Genomic DNA, 19,533 nt, shown 5'->3' on the forward strand with positions numbered 1-19,533 from the left:
GTGACATATACATACAATGTGGTGTTATTCAGCCTTTGAAAGGAAGGCATTCTGACACATGCTACATCGTGGATCAACCTGGAGGACATTATACCAAGTGGAATAAACCAGTCACACAAGGACAAATATTGTATGGTTTTACTAGGAGGTATCTAGAGTAGTCAAATTCACAGAGGCAGAAAGTAGAATGGTAGCACCAGGGGATCAAATTAGGGGGAAATGGAGTATTACTATTTAATGGGTGCTGAGTTTCAGTTTGGGAATATGAGAAAAGTTCTGGAGATGGATGGTGGTAATGGATGCATGACGTTGTGAATGTACATAATGTCACTCAACCTCACACTTAAAAATGGTTAAAATGGTTATAGTTTACCACAATCAAAAAGTACTAGTCAGGAGATAACACACAGAGACATCTATGAGCTCCCTATATCTCCACCCTGCTTTTTTGAGAAGAGGAAAGGAACAGTCACCTGCCACAGTACATGTTGCATTTTCCCTTCTACTGGGAGCTCAGGCCAGAGGGAAATATTTTTCATTCTTCTGCTGCCCTCAATTGCCAGGGAGTGAAGTTTGATGGTAGTACTGAACTGGGAGCTGAATTAGTCCTGCTTAACCTCAACCTGCTTTCTGGAGTAAGGTTTACAATCACATAAGTAGGCTCTGCCTCCTAGAAGCTTCCTCCACTGCACCAGGGGACCACAGTAAGAAGACTTGCAACTTTCACTTTTTTACCTTTATTTGGTAAATATTTACCAAGTGATCATGTGCCACTTTACTCAAAACCAAGTGCTACATCTTCAGTAGGAGTCGTCGTCATACCAGCCATTGGCCAATATTCTTTATACAGATTGCCCATGACATTAGTATTGTCTGTCTCAGCAGTTAGGGCTATAACCCCAACAGAGCAGTGTCCTTTAAAGACATGTCATTGGTCAGTTAGTTCTGAGATTTCTAACGTTTTAAAAACCCGTTTATATTTTTTGCCTTGGCCTTATAGGGAGCAAAAGTTTCACTACTGAATTGAACGATCATGGCAAAACACTACTTCTTCAATGCATAAAGCACCTGCAGTTTATACAGACTTCTATCCTAAACTGATCATCCCATAGTCTTACATTTTGAGATTTGTTTTTCTTATTTATATATTTTATGACAGAGACTTCAGGTCCAATCTTTATAAACTGGAGTTACTTGCTTTTTATCCTCATTTAAAAAGTATGAAGTATTTGATATGCTCAAAAGAACACATGCACTATATGTATAAATTATGAAGCCTAATAATGGAATGAATACCTGTGAGCTGACCAGCCAAGTTAAGGAATAGAACAATACCAATATTGTTTAAACAACCCTTTCACTTCTCTTGGATCCCATGTAAACTCTCAAGAGGTAACTCTAACATAATTTAAAAAATCATTTTCTTTTTTACTCTATAAGCATATATCCCTAAGCAATGTATTGTTTTTATTTTGTTTTGAATATTTAAAATGGTACTGTTACATATCATGTCTGAGACTTGCTGTTTTCATTATTATGTTTCTGAAATTCATCCCTCTGACTTGGAAAGCTATAATTCCACTCATTTTCACTGATATATAGTATTCTATTGTATAAATACAGCACAATGTGTTTCTCCAATCTCCTGTTGATGAGAATTTAGGTTGTCTCCAGTTTTTCTTTTCATTGGCTACTGTGGACACTGATGCTGTGGATAGTCTCATGTGTGCCTTCTGGTGCCCAAGTTTTCCAATAGTTTTTCTCTGCAAAAGTTCTTTCTAAGATGCAAAAGTTTTTCTAAGGAGAGAAATTGCTGGATTATAGGCTGTGTTAGTGTTAGTTACCTTTTTTTTTTTTTTAAGATAAAATGAGTGGAAACTGACTTCTCATCTTCACCACATATGCACTGTTTCTAACCTCTTCTAGGTTTTTAATCGACATCTCCTTTAATTTGCCTTTCATAAACTGTGGTGCCTCCAAGAAATGCCTCTTTCATTCTAATTTTTGTTTCTCCCATAAGTGAGCTCCTCCTCCTCAGATTGTACATTTCTGGTTGATCTTTAAGCCCAACAGAAAGCAATTCCTATCCTTTGCTCCTAACCTCCAACTATCTCAAAGCTTGTCAACTGAATATTTCCAGTTCTTTAAAGAAGGAATTAATTCCAACTGTTACGCACTACTTTAGTACTATATAACTGAATATAATTAATACCTATTAAAGGAAATAATTGAGAAATCTACAAGTATAGCAAGAAGTTGCTGTGGCCAAGTTCAAAGAGGTTGCTGCCTGTGTTCTCCTCTAGGATTTTGATGGATTCACATCTCACATTTAGGTCTTTTATCCACTTTGAGTTTATTTTTGTGGATGGTGTAAGCAAATGGTCTAGTTTCATTCTTCTGCATATGGCTATCCAATTTTCCCAACACCATTTGTTGAAGAGACTTTTTTCCATTGGATATTCTTTCCTGCTTTGTTGAAGATCAGTTCAATAACCAAAATATGGATAGAACCCAGATGTGCATTGACAGATGAATGGATAGAGAAGGTGTGGTATATATACACAATGGAATATTACTCAGCCATCAAAAAGAATGAAGTCTAGCCATTTGCAATGATGATGGAGCTAGAGAGTATTATGCTAGGCGAAATAAGTCAGAGAAAGACAAATACCATATGATTTCACTCATACGTGCAATTTAAGGAACAATACAGATGAACATAGGGGAAGGGTAAGAAACAAAATAAGATAAAAACAGAGAGGGAGCAAATCATAAGAGACTCTTAACTCTAAGAAACAAACAGGGTTGCTGAAGGGGAGGTGGTTAGGGGGATGGGGTAACTGGGTGATGGGCATTAAGGAGGACACTTGATGTAATGAGCACTGGATATTATATGCAAGTGATGAATCATTACTTTCTACTCCTGAAACTAATAATACGCTATATGTTAACTAAATTGAATTTAAATATTTGTATTTTTTTATTTTTTTAAGATTTTATTTATTTATTCATGAGAGATACAGAAAGAGGCAGAGATACAACAGAGGGAGAAGCAGGCTCCCTATGGGGAGCCTGATGCAGGACTCCATCTCAGGACCCCGGAATCACGACCTAAGCCAAAGGCAGACACTCAACCACTGAGGCACGCAGGTGCCCCATCCAAGTATATTTAATACAACCTACTAACATTCTAGCCAAGAGTTTAAAACATCAGTATTTCAATTAGGTTTTTCATTAATTTCATCAACTCAGCTTGCTCTGGGATGGGCACCGTGCTAACTACTAGGAACATAGCAATGAACAAAACATGCATGACCCAGAAGACAGGTAATAACTAAGTGTGATTGACTTCATGAGGAAGAGAAGAAGTGTACTATGTTTTAAGACAGTGTCGGGATGCCTGGGTGGCTCAGTGGTTGAGCATCTGCCTTTGGTTGAGGTCATGATTCTGGGGTCCCGGGATTGAGTCCCATATCAGGCTCCCTGCATGGAGCCTGCTTCTCCCTCTGCCTATGTCTCTGCCTCTCTCTCTCTCTCTCTCTCTCTGTGTGTGTGTCTCATGAATAAATTAAAAAATCTTAAAAAGAAAATAAGACAGTGTCGTGGAGGACCAACCAAGTCTGCAGGTACAAGGAGTGGGGGCCATGCAGGCTTTCCCAAGAGAAAGGTCACTCAGTTGAGATGAGCAGCTGGATGTGAGATGGTCATCTAGATTAGAGGGACCTAGGGAAGCAGGTGGAAGAGCATCACCCAAAGCCCTAAAGAGCTGTAAGAGTGAGAGGATTTTGAGAAGCTGGACTAAATAGGTAAGCAGGGGTTAGATCATGCATATGTTCAAGGACAATGAAATGTCTTGGCTTCTTTCCCCTAAGGGCAGCAGAATGATCTGATGAAATTAATGTTTTAAATCTATTGTCTGAGGGGCACCTGGGAGGCTCAGTGGTTGAGCATCTGCCTTTGGCTCAGGGCGTGATCCTGGGGGTCCTGGGATTGAGTCCCACATCGGGCTCCTTGCAGGGAGCCTGCTTCTCCCTCTGCCTGTGTCTCTGCTTCTCTCTCTGTGTCTCATGAGTAAATAAATAAAATCTTAAAATAAAAACAAATCTATTGTCTGATAGCTATATGAAAAGTGTACTAAAGGGGTGCAGTTGTCAAAAGTGGGGAGTCCATAAGAATTCTATTGCAGTGAGAGAGGATGGGACTTGGCTGAGGTGGTGGATGGGTCGACGAAGAAGACTGGAGAGTTTTAGAAGCTGAAATCAGCAGGACAAGAAGATGCAGACGAAGAAAGAGTTAAGGACATTTTCAGATTCCTGGCATCTTTATTGCCCTATAACTCAACAGAAAGCAAGCAAAAGTGTTCTACTCTGGGGCTAGTGGAAAAGAAACAGAATTATACTACTGGTGCAACAAGGAGAGAGAGGAAATTGCCAACATGTTTCACAGTGGAAATCATACTAGTGGTCAATATCTGTCTTTGAAAAATTTGCTTCATCTTTTTCTCAATCCTCTTCATATTCCCCAGCTGTTTCAGTCTAAACCCTTCCTCCTATGGGGCTGTACCTCCAACACCAGGGTCCTGATCTCTCCACAGACAAATCCCTCTCCTTCTGCTCAGCTTTCCAGGCATTTGCTGCCAGAGCTCATCATTACTAAACAGGTTTATTCACCTGACCTGACTGTAAGCCCTTTGAGGCAGAGACCATGTGTTACAATCATTTCAGGGCCATCATGGTCTCCACTCTGCTCAGCACTGCATCATCGCTGCTCCTGATGGAGGCACCTTCAGCATTGCCCATCAATCCCGAGACCCGCGGTTCCTTATTTTGTAATCTCCATGGTCATCCACAAAGACATAGGTCTGGAATGCAAAATCAGCAACAAAATAATATTATCTCTCAAGAACATGCCCGCATTTTTTATTGCTATTTGTCAAGTAGAAGAATAATCCAGTTTCAAAGTAACTAAATCCCTAAGCACCAGACACTTAAACCACTTGTTGTTGACCCTTTGCTCAGGACCAAAATACAGCAACTATTCATATATGTTGGGTTTTGGGTAATAGTTTCAGGAGAAATTTAAACAGCTCACATTTCAAAACAGTGCACATATTTTTCTAAGATGTATTTTGTAAATATGATTCACATTGCAATGAATAATTATATCTCAATAGTCCTGATAGGGATGTTTGGTTATGTTTTAATTAAAATGAAATGACACCCACACACATATACATATTTTGTTCAAAGATAAAGGCAGGGGGCACCTGGGTGGTTCAGTGGGTTAAGCCTCACACTCTTCATTTCAGCTCAGGTCATTGTCTCAGGATTTGAGGTCAGCCTGGTGTCGAGTTCTGTGCTCAGGGGCAGCTGCTTGAGATTCTCTTTCCTTCCTCTCCCTCCTGCTCTGTCTTCTCTCTGCTCACACCCCCTTTCTCCAAAATAAATAAATAAAATCTCTTTTAAAAAAGATAAAAGGCAGGACATAATTCACAATAGAGATGTATAACTTAAAAATTAGGTTTACAATCTAAGTTTTAAAATTCAAATCTACTATTTTAAGTTTTTTTCTTCCTCTGCTTAAAAGAAAAAGTGTACCCCTAATTTTATAGTGTGTATTTGCATTAACACTCAATTTATGCACAGCAAACACATATTTAATGATGTTAGACTATTGATCCCCGATTGTTTATTACCGGTCCTGATGGAGAAATATTCTGAGTTGTTTAATGATATCTATGCTTCATACCAACGTAGTGTTTTGATTTGAATGTTCTTAAGACCTTGTGAAGGAAGAAGTCATGGTTTTATCAGTCTTTCGGTTTATACAGGGCAACTAAGACACTGAAGGTACAAGCCACATTCTTAAATAAACTTGGTAGAAGGACTGTACTGTCTTTCCTTTCAGGCCAGCAGTACTTTTTTCCACTACATTTTCACTATTGGCATCCCTAATTCGTCTTGGACTTCTGTCTCTAGAATCAGACAGAACTTCGGGATGACTCACTGAATCTTTTTTTTTTTTTTTTTTTTTTTGTAGTCTTAGAAATAGAAAACCATTCTAGATTTTGGTCTAGCTCCAGACTGCATTGGATAGAATAAATGTTGGCTCCATTCACATTGGTTTTTCAGAATGAAATATATCCCATTATTTAAGATACCACATTATTTTCTTTTGAAACAGTAGCATGAAATTCAGTAAGATTTTATAGTTTGAAAACCAGGGAAGACATTAATTTAGTTAAAAAAAATATAAAGAGGGATCCCTGGGTGGCGCTGCGGTTTAGCGCCTGCCTTTGGCCCAGGGCGCGATCCTGGAGATCCGGGATCGAATCCCACGTCGGGCTCCCGGTGCATGGAGCCTGCTTCTCCCTCTGCCTGTGTCTCTGCCTCTCTCTCTCTCTTTGTGTGACTATCATAAATAAATAAAAAAAATAAATAAATAAAATAAAATAAAAATAAAAAATATAAAGATATTTTCATTATTTAGAAGGTGAATATTAAGTATTGCATCACTTTCAAATAAATAATTTATGTTATTTACATTAAACCATTAGAGATAATGACAGTTCTTAGTAAGTACAAACTTTTGTGAAACTTATTATGTTAGAAGTACAGAAGAAAAATCTCAAATGATGCCCAGGAAACGTGTACTTGCATTTTGTTTTAATTGGCTAGACTTAAGTAGGAAGACCTCTAAACTTCTTTTATACCTTCATGAAGTATTGAACTTCTTTGATAGTGTGCCAGAAAAAAAGCATATATACTCCATATATAAGGTATCATCTACCTGTAAAAACCTTATGTCATCCTGAGTTAGATAATTTTGTATTGAAAATGTTATTAATATTACTGCTTAATGTTAGCACACATTAGAAAAAAGAAATGATTTTTTAAAATATTTATTTATTTACTTGAGACAGTGGAAGGAGGGCAGAGGGAGAGAATCTTCAAGCAGATATCCCACTGGTGTGGAGCCAACATGGGGCTCACTTGATCTCATGACATTGAGATCATGACCTGAGCCTAAATCAAGAGTTGGCTGCCTAAACAACTGAGCCACCCAAGTGCCCCAGAAATGATTTTTTTGTGTGTGTTGGCCTTTATTTTATTTAATTTTTTAAGTTTATTTTTTTTTTCGTAATCTTTTAACCCAATGTGGGGCTCAAACTCATAACTCCAAGATCAAGAGTTATATATATACTCTTTCAGTGGAGCCAGTCAAGAGCCCCAGAAATGACTTTTTACACATGCATTTAATGTATGCATCTAAGGATGACAGTGTAAAATGTGTCCTTAGATATACCTTCAAACAACCTAAAAGCAGCCTTTTTAGCAAAATTGGAGTCACTTAACATCTTCTCCTAACCACAGTGTACTTGCCATCACGCACCCTAACCATAATGTTCCAAACCAGCAGTTGCCAAGGAAGAGCAAGGGCATGATGTGAAGAGCAGAGATCCAAGGGCATCTGAGTATGTTGTTCTCTGTGGCTGGATTCTGTTCTCACACCAGAATATGGCCACCAGTGGCTTTATCCAGCATAAAAAATACAGAGCTATTCATAAGGAAATTTCAAAGCATAAAATATACATTAATTCATAGAAACAAATGATATAAAAGAGAAACGACTGATAGCCATCAATGGACAAAATATATTAATATTAGTAAACATATATTTTTGATCAAATGTATTCACTTTTAGTAATTATGTCAATGTAATTTCAATAGCTCAGCTTAATATATACTCCAGTCAATATGAAAGATAAAGTGCTGTACCAACAACCCATTCTTTTTCTTTGATTTAGCTTTTTCCTTTTTTTTAGTATATAAAATACATACATTTTAACATTTATATAATGTCATCAATAAAATACCAGTTTTATCTTCACTCCTGGGTATGAATACTCCTTGACTCATTTAAGGATATGAATTATACAAGCCACGGACTCTTCCTTCCCTCTTACATAGGATGCTGGCTTGCCTTTTGTATTTGCAATCTGTATGCTGAATAAATTGGTGTGTTCCTTTCCCTTGAAGAGGCTACATATTTCATACATATGTGGCAGTTGTAGGTACATATGTCTGCTGTAGGTACAACTCACATTCATCGCAAGTAATTACATAGAAAGGGTTATAGTGAGCAAAGTGAGTTGATAAAAATGATAATGCAAGGCTCTATATTTATTCATTTGCAATGATTTCCACATCAACTTCACTCAGTTTATAAATCTAAACATTAGTTCTCTTGCTGTCAGCACTTCAAACTCCACCTGGGATCAGTCAGCCAAGCTGTGATTTCTGCCTCCTAGAATCATCATGCAAAAGAAAGATTCTGCATTTGGAATGTAGCTGACAGGTTGGTTGATGATGCACCAGACAAAAAGGAATGCACTTTTCCTCCTCAGCTGTATAAGCTCCTCTGTTCCACAGGCTTATACCTTTAGTAAGGAAAGCAGATGTGACTTAAGGAACAGGGACAAGGGGGTGGTAGGCAAGGAGTTCTCCTTCCATGACCACATCTTTAATTGCAACACATTTTTGGGGGGGCTTATCTTATAAGGTATTAACATTTCCTGGGCATCAATAGCTAATTAGGTCTGATGATTTTATTCCCGAAAGAAAAAAATTATATGCAAATTTTGCACATTTAAATGGGGGATATGATAACAAATTTGCCAAATAATCAACTCTGTCCAGCATATAATTCTTTTCCTTTGAAATTTCACTTTTTCCTTTTTTATTTTTTTTTACATTCTAAGTTTTTTTTTTTTTTCCTATAGCACTGACTGCAATAGAATTTATCAAGCTGTTTATCTTTAACATGCTAGTCATGTGTTACCTATCTCTGGGGCCTAGAATATTAAATTCATGAATTCTTCTTGATTTCAGGCTTTGACAACCATTCATTCGTACATTTCTTCTTTTGTGTTGAATGTTTATATTTCACAAAAAGAATTACCCTGAAGACATAGCATTTATCTGTCAATAAGCAAATATGAGCTCTCGAAAAAATAAGAAGTTCAAAAGTAAAGAATTATTCAGAATTAGGTGGCTAGTTGCTTCTATGTCAAAGAGGCAGACTTTGCTAAACAGAAATTCAGCCTATATTGGGTTCTGTTGGGTATCTGCAATTGTAGATATAACAGACCAGAAGTTGAATATGTACATAGCAGCTAGAAACTCATCATATGGATTTTAGGTTACCTTTGCACGTGGGCTTTAGCGAAGCTATGGATGGAAATGTTCCCATAAAAGAACTATCCCATTTGTATATTTAAAGCTTACCTTTGAATCATTCTCTCTGCTGTTTCCCTATCTCCTGTTTTCTTAAATGCAAGTTAATCTGTTTATTTAGATTAGACAGCCAATCAAATAAAATACCAAATAAGAGTCTGACTGGTCGAGGAGAGTTGAAAGTTACCCTGCTGTCGAAGATAGGAAAATAGACTAATAAAATTAATGCTTTGGCAATATGTAAGTCTATTTCCTTTCGTATTTTACCTACTACATCAAACATAAAATCATCCTGGATACTTTCCATTATTTTTTAATGCAATAAATTTATTAGGTTAGTATTCACCTACATAGTTTTTATGTTACTAACAAAAATATTTTTATATAATTTTATTAAATTTTTAAAATATCTCTCTTACCCAAGAAAGACATCTCCATTTACAAATGGAATGGAATGTGTATCTCTAAGTGTGTCTTATGGGGCCTATTATTGTTCTTGTACTGACCTGTTGGAAAGTCAGTTCATTAAACAATTATTCTGGGCTGTGGTCTGAGCTTCTAATATAGCAAATTTAAAGAATCTAAAACAAAGATAGTAGTCTGACACAGAGTCAGTGAGCTATGCATTAGAAGGGGTTCACTGGCTATGACTTATGGTGGGTTATCTCCATCCTTGGTTTCTCATACCACTGGTTTTCATATGATAGCACCCCGGGGAAATCGTTTTTTATTCTTTCTTTCCTTTTGAACAGCCAAGATTAAGGATGCTTTTGTGGCTTCTTCTAACTACACATGGGCAAAATCCACAAACTGATCTTTCCTTGGAACCATAACACTGGAAAGCAGAACAAAATAAGACACATTCTGATTGCTTTGGTAAAAGAATTAGGGATTGGTGATGAATAGGGTGGCCTGGCACAATGCCTGGTACAAATTGGTACTCAATAAATACGTGTTGAATGAGTAGAAGAATAATACCTAATTACCAATAACATCAGCAACTTTTAGAAATGGCCCTGGGATTGATATTTTATCCCCAAAGGGATTATTCAGTCATTCAACAATGATTTACTAGGCACCTAGCCCATGTAAAGTTGTAATATCCACTCTAGGGAATACTAAAATGGATAAATTATAATACAAACTGATAACCGAAGTACCGTAAAATTTGCATGAGTACTAACATAAAATCAAAAGGAAAGGCTATGAAAGAGATCCAGATAAAGTTAGTGTAAAGGCAATTATTAGTTCTTCCCTGCGGTGACTAACGCACATCTCCCACACAGTGATTAATGATATACCCCCTTAATAAAAGCTACTACTTATTTACTGCCAAGGCCAAGTGCCTTCTAGATGCCAGGTATTTTGCTGCTATTTTCCAATTAATATGACAATCTAGCATGGAAAGCATCACTGTCCTCATTTCATAAATGGGGAAATGGCAGCTCAGAGAGGTTAAGAAGAAAATTTTCTCAAAGTCATGCAGCTAATCAGCTCTAGATCCAGTGTCTCTCACTGCTGCAAGGGGAAGACCTACTGAGTTCCTGCCTCTGTTTCTCTCTTCTTTCTGCAGCCCAGATCCTTCACTCTTAACAGCTCAGTATGTTCCCTCGAACCCCCTCCCACCACCAGCCCCACCAACTCCTCTCTCTGGAGAGAGTTAAGAAACGCTTAACGCTCTGAAACTCTCCTCCGAGTTACCTCCAAGTCTTGTCTGGGAGAAACAGAAGAGTTCTGGGTTTCTTTCTGGTCCCTGAAATCAGTCCTCACATGATAATTTCCAACCTTTTGTAGCTTGTGCCCAAGTCATGCCTGGATTGTCTAGTAATCCAGTCCTTCTGGGATGGGGGTCCTGGCTTGCCTGGGGCATCTTTATCTGTGGACTGGCATCCTATCCTTGAACTCCAGCCAGGAATCTGAGGCACTACCACCTGACAACAGAGTTCACTGAGTCTCCTGGCATTTCCTGTTTGGATCCTCTGGGTTACAGATTCCCTAACATGGAACACAAGGCCTTTGATGGTAGGGCTCCCACTCACCTGTCCAATCTCACCTTCACACCTTCATACCTCACACCTTGGTCAGGCCGAACTACTACAAATCTCTGAATTTGGCCCATCCATTTTCCCACCTAGGACTTGACATAAATTACTCCCTCTATCAGGATATCTTTCCTCACTCTTTTCCTGTTTTCTGAGTTCACTCTTATTTAGAGCTTCACCTAGATATCCACCTCCTCCAGGAAATTGCCCTAGGTCTGCCCAAGACATTCTAGGTTTGCTCCTCAGTCTCCTTAGTAAGCTAAGAGCGATTTGAGGTCGTCATTGTATTTCTAGAAACTAAGCCAGGGCTGGCACACTGCAGACACTTAACAAATATTTTTTCATTGATATAAACCTACTCACAAAGCAATTTACAAGGACCATAAAAATCAAACAAGCAGCACTTGGACAACATTGATTTCCAGTTCCCTATTCTTTGATACAGTAATTTTCCCCTTGATGCAATATTCTAATATACTGGCTGACTCTTGTGAATTTTTTAGGCCACCATGAGAATTTTAGTTCTAACACATGAGAATTCTAAGTCCCTCCTGTTGGAAGAATTATTTCCACTCATAGTTATTGCAGGGACTTACAGAGTACAGTAGTGTGATTTGCAGGTGTGGAACCTGGGGCCTAGATAAGTGTCACATGCTGTTGTGATGAGCCTCATGAACAGAAGATTTGAACTTGTATTCAAATTATATTTCTACTGAGATAGAATGTCAACATTTTAAGTATGTTGTTAATTAAGACGATTCTGTGTCTGTGAGTCTTATGTCTGACAAAGCACTTACCAAAAATTTTAGTAGGAATGTTCCTAGGAAAAATGTCTGTCTTGCCACCCCTGTGTCTGCAATGTGGACCATCAGTTTGCCATGTCTCCCAGCAATGCCATCCGAGAAGGGAGAGGATCTTTGTCTGGGAGTGGTGATGGCAAACTCAGAAGATGGAATGAGTACCTCGTAAGGCATGGAGCCATTGCAAAAGGCCTGGAACACTGTCTGAAATGTGTTAAGAGTTTTCTGGCCACATTCTCAAATGATTAGGAACATAGCGTTCTTTCATGCTTTGTGGAAGTCTACTGTATTGCTGCCATCCTTTAAATAAAATTGTCTTTCTTTTAATGGAAGGAAAGGATTTCTCTGGGGTTTTTTGTTGTTGTTCTTGTTGTTGTTGTTGAATTGTGTTCCCTGAGGCCAAATCTGCACAGAATGCTTTCTTAAATAAGCAAGTCCTGACAGTATCATTGGAAGAAAACAAAAGAGGAGAAAGGTCAAGTTTTCTCGGCACACATGGGCTAGCACTAACATTTACTCCACATTTATTCACTCATTCATTCAGGTGAGGTTTTAGAAACCTAGATTATGCCAAGCACTGTGCTGGACACTGGAGATCTGGACGATACTGTAGTGAGCAGTGAACAAGGTAGCATCACTGCTTCCTTCCAGCACTGGAGTCCCGGGAGTGGGGAGTGGAAGGCATTGGCTGTCATTGACCAGGGTGAGTTTTTCCTTTTGATCCATGTCTTTCTGGATTCAGAAGGCAAAATGGCCCAACAAGAACAATACAAGGAACAAAATCCTTTGTTCACTTAGCCCTCTGATTTTTTTCTTAAATAAACTGATAACTCTCAGGTGGAAGATTTCTGATCATTGGTGAAGGAAGATTTCATAAATCACCACCCTGCCAGGAAAACTTGGGCACGTGTGACTACTCAACTCTACTAGCATTCCCCCTTGAGACTTCTGTGCGTGTATGAATTCCTGTATAGAGCAGAGAGACATTTCATTCTTGGATGAACTCGGGAGAGGTGAATTAGCCTCCACATTTTAGACATATGAATTATTCTTTAGTCTTCTTTATAATATAAAGGGAAATACATTTCATCTCATGCAAATACGTATTCAACCTTTTTTATTTAATTGAGTGCAGGAGTCAGTCTCCTATTCTATTTTTATTTACTTATTTGGTAGTTTTGAGGAAATTTCTCCATTTTACTAACCACTTTAAAATCCTTCTTCAGATTAAGATCAACATCTGAGGCTAGAATTTAAACCCCAGAAAAGGTAGTAAAGTAAAGAATCTTTAATTTATGAAACTGAACAAGTTGACTTATCCAAACATCTCTAGGGCTTTAATGGGGGATATCTATAATTCTCTGAATTGTATTCCTTTCACAGTGATATTTTGTAATTCCATTCTATTACCCTTGCTTAACATTAATGAGATAAAAAGATCACATTATGGCGATTGATGTTCTTCAAATTGAATGCACGTTTCCATGTACAAAGCTGTCTGCTAATTTAAAAAACATAGCATGTAACATAGAATCATGACCATGGTCATCACTCAGCTGGGACCAGATAGCATTTTTTATCTATTCATTGGATTTAACAAGGCATGAGATGGAAGCAGAATACAAAGTGTGGGTAGATTATCCCATATCCCTCCTTTTGGCCAATTCTTGGCAATCTCAGCAAGGAAACTGAGGCTTCATGTTTCCATGGAAATAAACCTCAAGGTCAAAGGGGCATATGGAAGGTCAGACAATGACAAAGGAACATCTGAGAGGCCATCTGGATGAGTGACCTGACATAATTAGTCATTAATCCCACTCTGGGGAACAATAGAGCTGGCAGAGAGTGTGTTTGGGCTTTGATCGTGGTCTGGGTGATCTCATGGGGAAGAGGGAAAAAAGCTCCACTTGGTAACTAAGCAGATTACCCCGGCATGCTATTAACTAAAGACGGGGTGGCCGAGCAGGCCGGTGGGATACGCATTTTACATATTAGACTACATTTCCCTTTACTTACCACAGGCCCCTCTAGGGCCATGTGGCTTTCGGATTAGCTTCTGGGTAGCATTTTTTACAGTTTACAATGGAAAGAGAGCAAGAGTCCCAAAATGCGTTGCTTAAAATTCTCAGGCAACAGATGGGAAGATAGCTGGAGAGCCAACGGCATTAGCCAGCTTGGTTTACAGGTGTCAATATTTACTAAGCAAAGTTTGCCAGGGTGCCTTTTGGGAAAAAGCAGAGAGAATAGTTAATCAGTAAAACAATAGCAATCAGTCCGTTGTCTGTTTTTAGCAGAATGGTTAGAATTATAAGTTGCCTTAAATGGTAAGGAGTACTCATCGGCATCTGTCTTTCTCTTTGGTTCTTCTTTTTCATGTTTATTAGTCTTAGCTGACTTTGATCAGTTACCCCTCACATGTAGCTGGAATCCTCCTATTTGAAGAGTTGGTGATGTTTTGAGATCGATTGTGTGCATTTTTGTAGGATGTGAACACGCTAGCAGTCTTTACAAATGCATGTATTTCGGCACCTGCTGAAATCACCCTCTGCCCCCCCAGGGATAACTGATTATACTTGCTGTGTAAAGAATGGTGGCCAGATGAGGTAGTAAATATATTGGACCAGAGTCTCTTTATTAGAACAGATTTTTGAAGAATGAAATTTAAAAGTCATTGCGAAGTTTTTCATTTTGAAAGCAGAATCTGATTAGTCATTTGGGTAGTATATTCTGGTAACCAGACATGAGGCACACATTACTGGAAAGGACACTGGGCTGAGGGTGGGGGAGCTGACACATATCATTACCCTAACTCTGCCGCTCATCTGACGTGCAATCATTTTGTGAGCATTTCTTCTTCTGTGAAAGGATGGGTTGTGCTATATCAGGGATAAGAAATATTCTCTCTGTAATGCCAATGATGATAGGTCAGTAGTGGCTGCCTACACATCCACTGAACATTGAGAAGGGCCCGTGGGGGGTATCTATGCTTGGTGGGAACGAGTGGTTAGTAATATCTGCCATTGGTGTGGGAAGACAAGAGGCATAAGTGTTAAATGCATCTACTTCCAGATTTGATTATCTTATTTATCACTTCCAGTTCTAGAGAACTTAGAGGAGGAGACTATTTTCATAAATACTTTAAAAAAACTATTTACAGTTGGGCACATATTATTGCTGTTATTCTCAGTAGCAGTAGTAGCACCAATGGTGACAGCAACCCAGACTCTTGCATTAGGTCTGGTCCAGAAGTGATGAGTATGAAAAAATCAAATTAGCTTGGTTACCAATATTTAACTCTATTTCCTCAAGTAGAATGTGGGGGCCCAAGTCACAGAATGTCCTGACAAAATTAAGATGTCAAGTCAAGGCTGAATGTAACTAATGACAGAAAATAGCTCTTTGATATATAAATACATTGCCAAAGGATTTGTGCCATCTTGTTAATAAACACATCCATCACCTCACATATTTATAATTTTCCTTTTCTTTCTTTCTTTCTTTCTTTTTTTTTTTTTTTGGTGAGAACATTTAAGTTTTATTCTCTTAGCAAACTTCAATTCTATAATACAGTGTTGTCAACCATGGATTTTTTTTTTTTTATGTTTCACCATTTAATACTTGAACCTTTAAGTAATACTCTCCCAGTACAGATATGTAACCATGTATAATCATCAGGCTTTGTTCTTTTTCTTCCAAGTTTTTATTTAAGTAATCTCTACACCCAACATGGGGCTTGAACTCATGACCCTGAGATTCAGAGTTGGACCCTCTTCCATCTGAGTGAGCTAGGTACTTCTCTAGTCATCATGCTTTACATAGATCTTCAGACCTTATTCATCTTACAGCTGGAAGTTTGTACCACTTACCAACCTCTCTCTATTTCCTTAACCACCTCCAGCCTTTGGCAACCACTCTTCTGTCCTCTGATTCTATGAGTTTAACTTTTTTTTCTTTTTTTTCTTTTACTTCCACATGTAAGTGATACTATGTGTTATTTGCCTTTCTTTGTCTGGCTTATCATATTTAGCATAATGCTTTCAAGGTCCACCCATGTTGTTGCAAATGGCAGGATTCTTTCTCGTGGCTGAGAAATTTTCCTGTGGGGATGGGAGCATGAGGGTGTGTATTTATGAAAAGTCTTAAACATATTAAAGTCTTAAAACATATATGTTTGGCAGAGATTCACAAAAATCCCAGAAAAAAATTCACAAAAATCACACAAAAATTCGCAATAAATTCCAGAAATTGTCATTACTATCCATACTTTTGTTTCTGTTAGATTGATTCAAATCATATTCATATGTCTCTGTAATTGAAAACTTCCACTAAAATATTTTCATCAGAAAACTAATTTAAAAATTCTATTACTCTATTACTGTTGGTAAAAGCTTCCAAAGTTTTTCTTCTATGAAAGTCAGATTAAATGGCTGACATTTTTGATCCAATGCTTTGGAATGGATTGTCCAGGTCTTGGTAAAAATAATTGAGACATTCAAACTTGCCCTTTGATTTCTTCTGATAGTAAAATACTAACATCTTCCATCAATTGTCCTGCCATTCTTCTTCAAAATTTGATTCTTTTTTCTATGAAATAATTAATGGCTTATTTCAGAATTTCTGTGGACCAATCAAGGAATGATTTAAAGGCTTCATGTTTGTATTATTCGTTGTTCAAGGTGAATGCCAGCTGTCTGTAAATATTTCTTTGCTTCTGATTAACCTCATTTATAACTTTAAGACAGATACAAATTTTCAGAACAGAAAAATTTATACAGCCTTCACTGTTTATTTCATATCTACTGCTTAGTTAGCAGACTGTGTAGCACTCTAAGTGTTGCACACACAAATTACACCCGAAGTGAGCTCAAAGGATTTCAACCTGTTGGGAACTTTGCCTGTGCTTACATGCATAACTGAATCTGTGGATGTTAAAGGATAGCTCTAAAACTGGGAATTCTCTGTCAACTTCCATATAGGAAACGATGCTTTTTAAAGGCTAAGTAACAAAAATATGCTCATTTAGAGCTTTCACATATATCATGGAGAGGCAACAGCAAACACAATAATTATTTGGGAGTTAGACAAACAGATTTGAGGGAGAAGTGTTTTATCACTGACATTGTTAAGGATATAATTGATATCAGTATCTCCACCTCCTCAACTCTTTTTTCTTTTTGTCCCATGGACCTCACATGTGATTCTCAAAACCATAACTTTGTCACTTTCCCAGCAAAGCATAGATCCTCTTCCCAGCTCATTTTACTTAGTCATAGGACCACCTCTCCTCAGTTCTTAATTTTGCAGTTCTCTCGAACATATTTTCTATTGCTCCATTTGACTGTACTATTCTATATTTATCATTTATATTAGCTTCTTAGTACATTAAACAAATCCAACAAATCCAAATCTCATCAAAAATACACATTTCTTGCTCTATTTTTCAGAGAAGCCTTCCCAGACCCCTAGGTAGGATTAACTCCTTCCTACATTGAGATACCAAACCGTTTTTTCTGACACCTCTATTGTAGGTCTTACCATCAATATCATAATGATTTCTCATACATATCTATTTTTCCCTTAGCATGTGAACTACAGAACAGGAAACTTTTTTCTCCGTCTCCAACATCTTGTACAGCTTGAAACATAGTCAGTGACAATAAATTATTTTGAAAATAATGAATGAATAAAGATTTAAGCTGGTGTTAAGACTAACTCACCAAATTTTCCTGTCTTGCAGATTTTTTCCAAATATACTCCCCTTTTCTTCTTCAAAAATCATATATTGGCCTATATACGATTAATACTGCTATATTTCCAGGCAATAATTTTTGTCCTATCATGTAAATATTCCACACCTTCACTTGCACTTAGGTCAGAATTGTCAAGTCCCTGACAATCAGAGAACTTGGTTGTCAGGGATGTGGTAATGGTACGTGGTACTACTATTAGTAACATGGTACCAACTGATACAAGCTATTTCAAGCTTTTGAAACCAAATAATAGCAATTGGTAGCTCAAGCAGGAATAAGAGAGAGGCAAATGGACCAGAACACAAAAGACCATATTGTTGGCTTTCTAAGAAAACACACACTTTCTCAACACTATTTAAGACACATTGCATTTGAATGCAATATCATATTTTTTTAATTAATATTCTTTGCCGACAGGCCTTGCTTATTTCATTGACAGATATTTTGGATTTCTCTGGTAATACACTTCAGGAGAAAGTGCCAAGCTAGCTACTTCTTCCTGATATACTTGAATTGATTATTATCATTGAACAATTTCCTACAAAAAACAACTATGAAGATAGTACTCAGTTTAGCGCTAGGAAATTTAGAAATAATATAAGACGTAGTCTTCCCATGAGGCTAAGGATCTTCGGGGGGAAGTTGTGGCATGTGTAGGGAATGATTTGAAACAATGCAGAGGTGTAGAGTGCTATTAAATCATGTAATACAGGCTTTTTGTACTAGCATGGACTAGAGAATATCAGGAGAAGATTCTCTATGGGTCTGTGAAGTTTCTGCATGTCTTGCAAGCAGAGGCGCTTACTACTTTTGTTCTAAATTATTGTTTCAAAGATGTTTGTATAGTAAGCAGACTGGAAGATAAAGATAGTGTCTTTCTCTGGGGTAAGGAACAGGCTTGCTTACAGTCGTTATAAAAGATTTGGGTTACCTAAGCTCAAGATTTCCCTCATGTAACACAATCCACTCAATGTTTAGGCATCGATTTCTTTCTCTCTGTGGAACTTGGGAACGAGAAAATTTAATGCAAATATAATGATACTCAAGATGCTTGCTGTGTCATGAGTAATATAGTCCTCCATCTCTGATCTCAGAGTCTCATGTCCTCTGCCAGCATCTATGAAATTGTGGCAGGCTAATTTGTAAGCTTGCAAGTAGGGTAATGTCTTGGGACCTTTATAGCTCTTGACAGAGACTAGGAATAAAGCTGTATGGAATAAATAGGATTAGAGTTGTACATGAAAAATGAGTATGGTTTGGTAGGGAACGAATGCTATGCGCCAAAGAGTGAACTATGTAAAATGGGCTCAGATTTTGGAGGTTCTTAAATCACGTTAAGTGGTTGGATTTGTTCTTACATACTGTATATTTTTGAAGAGGGTGATAAGATGAGAGCAATATTTCAGTAACATTGGTCTGTGTATTAGAAAGGAAGAGAGAGAATCGAAAATCATGGAGGCCCATTAGGAATCGTAGCAATCAAGATGTAAGATTATAGGGAGTCAACATGATAAAATTGGTATAGAAAGAGAGGGAATATGAGAAAAGACAAAAAAGTAATAGGAAACTATAGCTTTTTATTCTAGGTTAAGCCTTTCAGTGACTAATGGTGAGATGAGTTTTAAAGTCAGATAATACGAGCAGTATGATTTTAATCTAGTTCTTTAACCTCTCTGACTCTTAGTTTGTGGCGTTAAAACACCTA

The 19,533-nt window shown here is 37.7% G+C and overlaps 1 long non-coding RNA gene across 1 annotated transcript in view; it reads right to left on the minus strand.

Moving 5' to 3' along the window:
• Positions 1-4,087: 4,087 nt before the first annotated feature.
• LOC140636593 (uncharacterized) overlaps positions 4,088-19,533 on the minus strand; it is a 173,041-nt gene continuing 157,595 nt past the window's right edge. Inside the window, exons 8-9 of the long non-coding RNA XR_012033806.1 lie at positions 5,267-5,434; positions 4,088-4,861 (exon numbers count right to left, since the gene is read on the minus strand). This is a non-coding gene — a long non-coding RNA (uncharacterized lncRNA). The remainder of the gene's footprint in view (positions 4,862-5,266; positions 5,435-19,533) is intronic.

Source organism: Canis lupus, chromosome 7 (assembly GCF_048164855.1).
Source record: "Canis lupus baileyi chromosome 7, mCanLup2.hap1, whole genome shotgun sequence".
NCBI classification, from domain to species: Eukaryota; Metazoa; Chordata; class Mammalia; order Carnivora; family Canidae; genus Canis; species Canis lupus.